The sequence below is a fragment of the Anastrepha obliqua genome, chromosome 4, assembly GCF_027943255.1.
Source record: "Anastrepha obliqua isolate idAnaObli1 chromosome 4, idAnaObli1_1.0, whole genome shotgun sequence".
NCBI classification, from domain to species: Eukaryota; Metazoa; Arthropoda; class Insecta; order Diptera; family Tephritidae; genus Anastrepha; species Anastrepha obliqua.
Window position 1 is genome coordinate 43,438 of NC_072895.1, and position 12,501 is coordinate 55,938.

The following is a 12,501-nucleotide window of genomic DNA, read 5'->3' on the forward strand; positions in this document are numbered from 1 at the left end:
ATATCTATGTTACCATGACACATGTTCATGGCACATAATATAATATCATGTATCATATTGTGAACATATCACAAAGTTGAGTCTCACGGGTAAACGACACCACACGCGCAAGACTAAAGCGCTGACCGTGCATTTCCCAAACTTACGAATTTTCCCAGCACATGCTGATGCAACGTGACCTGGCCAAACTCTAGTTGTAATATAGAAGTAAGAATATTTTGTAAATTTAGTTTTTAAGTGAACAATAAACTGTAAAGACGTGGACTCCTGTCCACGCAAGTTTTTTAAAAAACTCAAATTAACAAATGAAAAATTAACTGGCGCCCGAGCAGGGACCGCGCGCGAAAAGTAATAAAAGCCCGAAAAATAAAAAGTACGGCTACGCGAAACGTCGTGATTAAGCTAGAAAAAATAAAGTGAAGTAAAAGCGACAATTCGCAAGAGACAAGTGGGACAACAAGTGACGCCGAAGGGCCCGAGTACCACAGGAAAAAGGAGAATACTGAAGCATCCAACAAACATCCACATGCAGCGCTGGACCCTAACGTGAGATTACTTTTAAGATATATTATTTCTTAATTATAAAAAAAATATTGTGAAAAAAAAAATTAGTGAAAATTTGAAAAAGAATTAAAGAGTGAAAAAAATTTTTAAACTTTGAGGAAATTAAAAAAATTAACATTTGTAAGAGTGAAAAAATATTTCCATAAAATTTGAGGAAAAACTGATATTTTTGGAAAAATTATATATTTGTAAAATTTGCGGAAAGTAAGAAAATTAATATTTTTGAAAAAGAATATTTCGTAAAAATCCTGGGAAAAGGAAAATATTTTTTATAAAATTTAAGAAAAACTGATATTTTCTAAAAAAAAAAGGGAAAAAGTGGAAAAATTATATATTTGTAAAATTTGCGGAAAGTAAGAAAATTAATATTTTTGAAAAGAATATTTCGTAAAAATCCTGAGAAAAGGAAAAAATAGATTTTTTTATTAGTGAAAAATTTCGTAGGTGATCAATTTTACTTGGAGCTAAAGAGAACAAAAAAAAAAAAAAAAATGACAGAATCTGCTGAACAGTTAGTAGAGCAACTGAGCCAGCTCCGGCTTGATTACGGTAGCAATCAGACAAAACCATCCTCTTCCATTAACACTACTGTTGTCGAAACAATAGTGCGAGAAGTGCTCGACAGATTAAATACACCAAACATTACTGAGTTTAGTGGACAGGACTGTAATATAGCTTTAAATGTAGGAAATATGCACGAAATAGACAGGATTCCCGACATGGTCAAATGTCTACGGGAATTTTCAGGTAAACCAGGGGAATTTAGCTCCTGGCGGAAAAGTGTGGACAGGATCTTAAGAGCATACGAAACTTTGAAAGACACTCCTAAATATTTTTCCATCCTACACATTATACGTCATAAAATCGTCGGCGATGCTGACACCGCTTTGGAGTCCTACAGTACTCCGTTAGACTGGGCTCAAATCCGCAAATGCTTAATGATGCATTATTCGGATAAGAGAGATATTGGTACACTTGAGTACCAATTGACCACCTTGGCTCAACGACAAGATGACATTGCAACTTTTTACCAAAAAGTCTACCAACACCTTTCGCTTATTTTAGACAAGATCTCATGCTTGGATCTTGGCGACGAGTCCATAAGGACGATGACGAACTCATATCGGGAGAAAGCTCTCGATACATTCATCAGGGGACTAAATGGCGACTTACCGCGACTCCTTAGCATCCGTGAACCTACAACCTTGCCTCAAGCCCTTCATCTCTGTCAAAAATTAGACAACATGTCCTTTCGTATGAACCATGCACATAACGTGCATAGATCATTAAATCAACCGCCGCCGCGACCTCCACGGCAAAATATGTCAAACAACCGCCCTTTTTATCCTGAACTTACATATGCGGTATCCCCGCAACGGTATAACTATCCTCCGAGACAAGTAAACAATTACAACAATAGGCCATTTAACACGACACCCCGGACGCAACCGAACCAGGGTAATCCAACGTATTATAATAGTAGACCAAATTATAATTATCAGTCTAACAACAACTTTGGAATACGCCCCCAACAACAATTAAATCAAGGATTCAACAATCGCTCCAACTTACCCCCAAAACCACCTGTCCCTATGGACGTGGATTCTTCTCTACACTCTAGACAGATTAACTACCAAAATAGGCCAAGTCCTAATCAAAACACTCAACCGCAGAAACGTCCACTATCTTCTCAATATATTCGCCCTCCGAATAAAATGCAACGTACTTTTCACGCAAATGCAGTGTCACAAAATGTAACCAATTATCCTACAGAGCCAAACCCAAATCAGAGTTATTACGGTAATTCACATGACGACTACTACGAAGCAATGCAGCATGTAATCGGAGCTCCAGAAGGGCAAAGCAATTTGAATACTAGCGAACAAAACCACTCCGAAGTAGACCTAATTAATTTTTTAGACTAACGCCGTCCTCACTTCCGTACTATGAATTTACAACAAGGCGTGGGGACCAATTGGATTTTCTTATTGATACAGGATCCAATAAGAACTATATTCAATCAACTAGGATAAGAAATCCACTACCAAATAAGCCATTTAAAGTAGAATCAGTTGCGGGAAATATTGAAATAACACATCATACATTTATAGAAATTTTCGGACCAAATATAGAAAAAATTAAGTTCTTTATTCTGCCACCCCTGAATTCTTTTCATGGGATCATCGGCAACGACACCCTCAGAAAACTAAAAGCTATCGTAGATACCGAAAAAGGCACAATGACCATTTTTCCAGGGATTGTTATCCCACTCAAGCAGCGAATATCCCAGCAAGTTAATAATGTCAAATTAGAAATTCCACATCTCCCTGAAGAGCATCAACGGAAAATAAATAATATTATTGCAAAATGCCCAAATTTGTTTTCTGATCCTGACGAAAAATTAACATACACCACTCTAGTTAAAGGCGAAATCAGAACTATTAATGATAATCCTGTGTATTCCAAGCCTTACCCCTATCCCATGGCTTTGAAGGCAGAAATAGAAAAGCAAGTGGAAGAACTCCTTGACAACGGAATTATAAGAAAATCTAAATCTCCATATAACTCTCCTGTGTGGATAGTTAACAAAAAACCAGATGCATCCGGCGAGAGGAAATACCGTATGGTTATTGATTATCGAAAGCTCAACTCAGTAACCATCCCAGATAAATACCCCATTCCCGAAATTAACGAGGTCCTAGCAAACCTCGGTAACAACAAATTGTTTACAGTAATTGACCTCAAAAGCGGGTTTCATCAAATTCCGCTACGGAAGTCAGATATAGAAAAGACTGCCTTTTCCGTTAATAATGGAAAGTATGAATTCCTCCGCCTACCCTTCGGGCTGAAGAATGCCCCCGCAACCTTCCAAAGAGCACTAGATGATATCCTTCGTCAACATATAGGAGTCAGATGTTACGTCTACATTGACGACGTTATAATTTTCGGCAGGAACGAGGAAGAGCATTTGGAAAATCTTGAAATGGTATTTAAAACATTAGAAAGTGCGAATATGAAAGTACAATTAAGCAAATGCGAATTCGCCAAACAGGAAGTAGAATTCCTAGGATATGTCATCAGTTCAGAAGGAATAAAAACAAACCCCAAAAAGGTTGAAGCCGTTGCAAAATTCCCAATTCCCCGTACTCTGAAGGAGTTGAGATCTTTCCTAGGAATGTCAGGCTATTACAGGAGATTTATTAGGGATTACTCCAAAATTGCCAAGCCCTTGACGACGCTACTTCGCGGAGAAGCTGGAAATACTTCAAAAAGAAACTCAAGGAAGTTAGAAATAAACCTTAATAAGGAAGCTATCGAATCATTCAATAAGATTAAAAATGCTCTAATATCAAGGGATATTATCCTGGCACATCCCAACTTTGAAAAAGACTTCGAACTCACAACGGATGCATCCGACTTTGCTATAGGAGCCGTCCTATCGCAAGAAAATCGCCCAATAACCTTCATCTCGAGGACTCTTAATAAAACGGAAGAAAGTTATGCAACTAACGAGAAAGAGATGCTTTCTATAATCTGGTCTTTAAACAACCTAAGAAGCTATCTGTACGGTTCGAAGAAAGTAAAAATAATTACCGACCACCAACCATTGACCTATGCACTCAGCCACAAAAACGCAAATAGCAAAATGAAGAGATGGAAAGCGATATTAGAGGAGTATAATCATGAATTATTATATAAACCGGGAAAATCAAACGTAGTAGCAGATGCACTTTCGAGGATACTAAACCAAGTCAACTCGCTTACGCCTACTACCCATAGTGACGAAAGTTCAGGCCATGACCTTATACCCTGTACAGAAGCGCCAGTGAATGCCTTCAAGAACCAAATTTTCCTTGAGGAAGCGGACACAGCTTCGTACCAGTTTAAGATAGTTTTTCCAACGATGCATCGTCACGTAATCAAGGAGCCACAGTTCAATGAGCAAAATATTTTGGCGCTCCTCAAAAGATATCTGAATCCATCGGTTATAAACGGAATTCATACAAATGAGAGAACGATGGGTTTAATCCAAAACATCTATCCACTACATTTTAGAAACTTCAAATGCCGATATACACAAAAAATAGTTGAGGACATTGTTAACGAACAAGAACAGGAAGAAATTATCCTGAGGGAGCACTTAAGAGCCCACAGAAACGATAAAGAGAATAAAATTCAAATTCTTGAAAAAAGTTATTTTCCCGGTATGACGAACAAGATTAAGCGGCTTGTAGCCAATTGCACGGTATGCAAAGAAAGTAAGTACGAAAGACATCCCAACCAACCAAAACTGGCAGCAACTCCACTACCAACTTTCCCTGGTCACACAATACACATAGACATATTCCTGACAGAGGGTAAAAGAGTTATGACCGCTTTAGATAAGTTTACGAAATACGCGGTAACAAAAATGTTAAATAGCAGATCTATAGAAGACGTTAGAAGACCTTTAAGAGAAATTCTGTTCTCCTTTGGCGTCCCGAAAGTTGTCGTAATAGATAATGAGCCATCACTCAACTCTAATTCAATTATGTTTATGATGAGGGACGAGCTAGCAATTGAAGTCTATACTACTCCACCTTATAAAAGTCAGGCAAATGGACAAGTGGAAAGATTCCATTCCACGCTGACGGAAATAATGCGCTGCATTAAGGAGAATGGCGGGCATAGAAATTTCGAGGAGCTGCTAGAGAGGGCAGTATCTGAATACAACCACAGTGTCCATTCCGTTACCGAAAAGAGACCTGTAGATCTATTTTTTTGCAGAAACGTGACCTTCACACCAGAAGACATTGAAAGGACACGTCAAAACAATTTAGAAAAGATAGCACAAAAACAAAGAAAGGACATCGACTACCACAATAAAAACAAACAAGAAAATAAAATATATTTACCGGGACAGGTAATTTTTGTTAAGAAAAATAGAAGATTAGGTACTAAGCTAAGTAAACCTTATAGCAAAGAAATAGTTAAGGAAGATAGGAATAGCAGAAACGTGACCTTCACACCAGAAGACATTGAAAGGACACGTCAAAACAATTTAGAAAAGATAGCACAAAAACAAAGAAAGGACATCGACTACCACAATAAAAACAAACAAGAAAATAAAATATATTTACCGGGACAGGTAATTTTTGTTAAGAAAAATAGAAGATTAGGTACTAAGCTAAGTAAACCTTATAGCAAAGAAATAGTTAAGGAAGATAGGAATAGCACGTTAGTGACTGAAAGAGGGCAAATCATTCACAAGAGCAGAGTACGGAACTAACTACAACATTTTTTTTCAGGTTTTTTTTACCACTGTGCCTCGCAGAGGTGCAGATACTAGACTACTCGAACTCCCAATTAATCACAATAGAAAAAGGAACAGCAAAACTACAGACAGGACAATTTAGGATAATACACGGAATAGATATTGACAAATACACAGAAATCCTGGAACATATAGAAGCAACGGCAAAAACAGAAACATTCTACAGAAACCCGAACTACCCCTTCATATCACTCTTAATAACTCAAATAAAGGCCCATATTAATAACCTAAGAATAGATAGGAAATCTAAAAGATCACTAAATTTTTTGGGCAGTGCATGGAAATGGATTGCAGGAAGTCCAGACCATGAAGACCATGAAATAGTTGTAAACAAATTAAATAACCTTCTAGAAAATAACAATAATCAAGTTCTTATTAATAAGCTTACGATAGAAAAAGTTAATGAAATCACAAATATCACAAACCATATTATGAAAGATATGCAAAACAACGAAGGTAAAGAAATAGAATCATTTTTGAAATTAAAATACAAATTAGAAATTATGAAAGAGGAAATCGTAAATATCGCTTATGCGATACATTGGGCAAAAGCCAATATAATAAATTCATACATAATGTCAACCGAAGAAATCGATATTGCAAAAAAAATTTTTGATAAAGATAACATCCCGTTTGTAAATTTGAACGAAGCTCTGGAATTTTCTGAAATTAAAATAGCGACTAATGGCAAGACAATCATTTATATTATAAGTTTACCAACTGTAGAAAATCAAATTTGTCAAACTATTGATATCAGAGCGGTAAAGAAAAACAACAATATTAACAAAATCAGTTTCAATTCAATTCTCAACTGCGAAAAAATTATTTATGGAATAAAAAGCAATTGTAAAAAATACAACTCATTACAAATATGTTTAAGGGATAATTTGCTAGATTTAAGTAATGATTATTGTATTAGTAACCTTTTAACAAGTCGTTTGCCAAACTGCACAGTCACAAATAGCCAGCACATCCCCGACTTCGAGGAGCTGTCACCTGGAGTTATATTCCTAAACGATTTCAGGGGCGGTGTCCTAATAAATGAAGACTATACAAATCTTAACGGTACTTTTGTGATTCACTTCAATAACGCCACCATTCAAATCAACGGAAAGAAATTTTTCAATGGGCAAAAATCAACGAACAAACCCCTACCTGCTATTCTCCAACCAATATCGATATCAAACAGAAGTGAAGAAATTCTTTCTTTAGAAATGCTAAAACAATTAAATTTCAATAATACAAAAGAAATTATACTAACAGGATCGTCATATCGGCTCAAGTATGCTGCAAGCATCAGCGTTATGATAATACTTATAATCATTGCCATATTTTCAAACAAATTAATCCTGTCACCTAGAAAAAACAAAGAAACACGGTCCATCGATTTAACGGAGGCTGCAATAAAAGGACTTAACCAAATTTTCAACAAGACTTCAAACGAGGACGTTTGAATCTTAGGGGGGGGTTTGTTACCATGACACATGTTCATGGCACATAATATAATATCATGTATCATATTGTGAACATATCACAAAGTTGAGTCTCACGGGTAAACGACACCACACGCGCAAGACTAAAGCGCTGACCGTGCATTTCCCAAACTTACGAATTTTCCCAGCACATGCTGATGCAACGTGACCTGGCCAAACTCTAGTTGTAATATAGAAGTAAGAATATTTTGTAAATTTAGTTTTTAAGTGAACAATAAACTGTAAAGACGTGGACTCCTGTCCACGCAAGTTTTTTAAAAAACTCAAATTAACAAATGAAAAATTAACTTCTATATGTCTATTTAGAAAGCTGCAGATACAAAATAGAAACGGTTCTATTTTCGCCTGACACATAACTACATTAACCTATTCCTTAATTTGTTGGCAACATTTTTTGCAGTTATTTATTTATTGTAAGAAAAAAGCAAATAAATTGAACTACTTAAAGCATTGGAAGTCATACGACAATACGTGAGTGTAGAAAGAATGACAAGTCATATGTACAAACCATATCGTGTAGAAAGGCCTTATAGATGCAACTTACTTTTAAAAATACCACTGTATGAGGAAACACTAACTACGTTGGCTTTGTATTTATCGCAAAACAAAGTATACATTTGGGCCAGGGATAATACTGCATGTAAGTATTGGCAACTTGTATCTCTTCTGATATAGTGACTTTCGTATTTTGGAAAGCTGTTTATGTAGTCCCTTACAAGTTGAACTTTATCATCCGTAAGTATATTTTTTCCTCCACCTGATCCACGCTTATCAACAAGGTCACTGTTAGGATAGTGTAATTTCTTCTTCAAAACAGTTTTGACGAAACTGGCACTCTCATCAAAACACTGTAGGAAGCATTTTTGGCATACCTGCACCCTTTGGCCTTCAAACTCAACATAATAAGCAGCCTGAAATTTTTGCTCACGTGGCCTTTCAGGGTGTTTTTGCATATATTGAGTTTTTTTGTCGTTGATTTCAATTAAGGAACCAATGAAAAAAATTATCTGATTGTACGTACCCAACGACTAATATTTATTAAAAATGCTTTTCTGAAATGCAAGCGGAACCTTTGATTTGCACTTCATGCGACAATCAATAATAAGAGGTCTCAATTTTCTTTCCGACACAACAACACCCTTTACATTAACGTATGCTTTTCCCAAGTTCGGTCTTGTGCATGATTGTTTCCTCGAATAAGCTCTTTGGGATGTAGTCGGGCCTCGTTGAGCAGTTCATCATCATCTAAATTGCTACTATTTCCATTATTAGTAGAAGTTGAGTCCTCATAGTCGGAATCTAGGACTGAGTCATCACTGTCAAAACGGAGATTTTCCTGTAAATTTGATTTATCTGCCTCATTCCCACTGCATAGTGGAGTATTAGAAACATTTGTTAGTAAATCAGCCCCACTGCCTTCTAAAAACGAGATGTGACTGCTTTCATCATAACCTATTAATTGCAAAAATTTAAGCAACTTAGCAAAGCTATTTGTTTGTTCAATCTTACCTGTTACATTTACTTCGTTTTCCAATTCATTAATTTTAAATATTTTTATTAATTACTTTATTATATTTTTTTAGTTCAGAAAATATTCAATTTTACCGAAACTTTTTTTTTCTGACCTCTTATAACCTCTGCATTAATCACAGGAAATTGCTTAACTCAAATGATTTTAAAATGGCGCTTTAGGCATACCAATCTAACTGCACTTTGCAAAAATAATAAGAGCATATGTCATTCGCATTTGTCGCGTATGAAGATATAGCTCTCTTAAAAACTCACAACAAAAATGCATTAACAACTTTTGAAGAGATAGTGCATGCTTATATATATTTTCAATTTGTAATAAACACTCACCTTCACGTTGGCTCTTATGTCAGCTCTCTTGTGTATGACAAACTTAAAAAAAAATTTAGGTGCAAAAACAACTTAAGTTATTATAGGCCATTTAAATATAACATTATTGTAATTGACCATCTTCTTAAGTATACTTAGACTCATATAGTAAATGCAATAGCACTTCGTTGCGAGTTAGGCTAATATGTTTTTATTAATATTTACACTAAAAAAATAGTTAGAGTGATAGGAACTTCGCGTAAATATACAGTTTTATTAGTTGAATATGCTAGTATACATAATTCATTTCTAAGTCGACTTAGGCGATTATTGCTTATGACCACAGAATTCTTAATTACATCCTGCTACCGCAAAGGTCAGTTGCGGGCAATCACTTCTACGCAAATAAAATTGTGCTTTTAATGCTATTTTTATGGAATAGTTAAAGGTATATAAAAACCGTTCACAATTTTTATCAGTTAAAACTTTTTAGATGAGTTATATATTTCTATTTTACGGTTTCTTTTTCAAATCTATAATACGAGTAATCGCTCGGTTGAGGATGTATACTCAGACGGTATTATTTGCCAATTTTCTTTCAATAGTGGAAATAGAACAATCGGCGTAGCATGGGACATCGCGGAAGATTACTGTTTGACCTGACCGTATATAATTGCGGTATATTCCAGCAGCACATTTGTTGTGGTAGTAAAGCAACATATTTCAAAATATGGCCTACTGTTATTATTCAAAGTTATTATTACTAATATAAAGATTATGCGCTCAAATTTTTTGCAGGAAATCAAAAGTCACATTTGATCACCCATTCTCAATGGGCTGGAACCCTAGCTACTCGTCTACCTCCTTTTCGCACCTTGCCTTATCGGCCGCGTCTTTGGTATGAGATTTACCTTCGGCCTCATTTTTGCTTATTCTGCCGAGAATAGCGAGAGACCTCTGGTAAATTTATACTTAGACGGTCCTTTTCTTGTGTATTGACGCTTTTGACTCTTGGCATCAGCGGATGTAGAAGGTTGATTCAAAGTTGATAGAGTGACGCGCTCTCTAGGGATAATAGATTTCCTCGAGGCCCACTGACCATAATGGCTCATATTAATAAAAATAGAGTTTACTTTAAGAGGCGCATACAAGTTTGATAGATTTGTGTTTGTTTTTTTCGTTTTGTTTTACGCAAACGACGCATAACTTCAAGGTAACACTCCTCATTTATCGTACGACCTTGTGATAAGAACTCTTGATGCACTACGCTATGGTAATCGAAGAAAGCAATGAGCAAAACCTTGACATTTGATCGAACTTAGCGTGCTTTTTTTAGTCTTGGCCCTCCTGGACTCTTCCATTAGGACGATTGGGCTTTGGTTTCGATGTCATAACTATATAGCCATATTCGTGACCATTTATGATCCTTTTAAGCAAGTACGGATCATCGTTGACGTCATACAACAATTCCTGAGCGATGCTCATGCGACGTTGTGTTTAGTTAAAATTCAGCAATTTTGGAACAAACTTCACTGCAACACGCTTCATGCCCAAAGTTTTAAAAAAGATTGTATGGCATGAGCCAACCGCAATTCCGACAGCCTCAGCAAGTTCTCTAATTGCGATTCGACGATTCTTCATAACAATTTTCTTCACTTTCTCAACATTTTCATCCAGAGCGAGCGCCGTCATTCACATCTTCTCTCCCTTTGTCGAATGTACATAGCCCGCGAAATTTGAAAATTCACCTTATTTTTTGAACAAACCTCGTCTGCTTGACGAAATTTTTTAAATAAGACGGCTACTTTCATTATATACAATGCTGAATTTTGCGGTATTTTAAAGTGCATCATCAAATAATATTACAATGCTACATTTTATGGTAACATTAAAAACATTAGAATACCGACAAAAAAATACAAAATAATATCTTTGATTTGGAATCAATAACAATTATTTTTAATATATTTCTTGGCTATGTTAATGCTTCTTTATTGAGAAATATCTGAATTTATACTACATTTTTAGACTTGATTTTCTATGAAATTTAATCATTTTTGTTTTACAAAAACAGCGTTTTGGAAACAGGTAATATCAGCTGTGGTAATTTTTTGACGGTCAGCTGAGAATGTTTTTATTACGGATCTGCACAACGATTTTATATAATTTTATCCACTGGTGCCACATCGGTAGAAACCTTAATTGTGTGTTCTTTATTCGAAAATTGGGAATTTCGCAGTCTCCACATGACCACCATGCAATAAAAATAAAAAAAATCAGTCTAAAATACAAAAATAAGCAAAATTCAAAACTTAACATTGAAAGACAAGGCGAAACACATAATTATAAAGAGATATTAAAAATATTGCAATTTTTGATTATAACATAAAAAGTGGATAACAAAAACTAATTTGTAAACCACCAAACCAATTAGCAGAGATGACTTCACATTTGTTTAGCTTAAAAACATAGTATCAGATAAGAATATCAGAAGAAAGTAAAATATCTGAAATTATAGCGATCACAATTAAATTTTAATTCAATTATCTCCTTTTCTCTTGATTTGGGAAGGTGAACAGTCCAATACTGCACAGTCTAGTCCGGTCCACCCCAGTCCAATCAGTCTAATATATTTTACATATGTTACGAAAATATAGTATAGGTATAGATAGGTGCAAGTGGTATAAGAGGATAATTTTTTCATATTGTATTCAATTTATCTGATACTGATATACTCATATACCGATACTGATACTGATGGCTGGCAGGCAAGATGCCACGCCACACTACTAATATACCTATACACCCATGATGGAAAGAATAATGAGATGGCGCCTTTCATGGTACCGTTACTTTGCTCTCAGCGAATTTGACAATGAGCGACGTCATATTAGCACCAGCATGGCCAGATTACCATTTTAGTAACTTGATTTAGCATTTTTTGCCGTTATTGTTGGTGTTCTTCTCCTTCCAGCAGTCATATTCTGATATTAATGTGTTATAGTTATGTATTATACAATTTAATTATGAGTTTTCTGTTAAGAGAAACTCTTTTGTTAAGAGAACAACTTTTTTACTATATTTGAGGTTATGTATTATACAATATAATAACAAGATAAGGTACTATTTTTGTAAAAAGGTCGTTATGGTTTCATCAGTATTTTCTGGTATTTTTTTGCTAACTTTTACTGTGATTACATCTCTTGAGGCCTTATGGATTTAATTCGCATTCAGTAAATTTAAACGCTTTTTAAAATGTGTAAAAAGGTTTTCAATGTTAAGAAGAGTTGA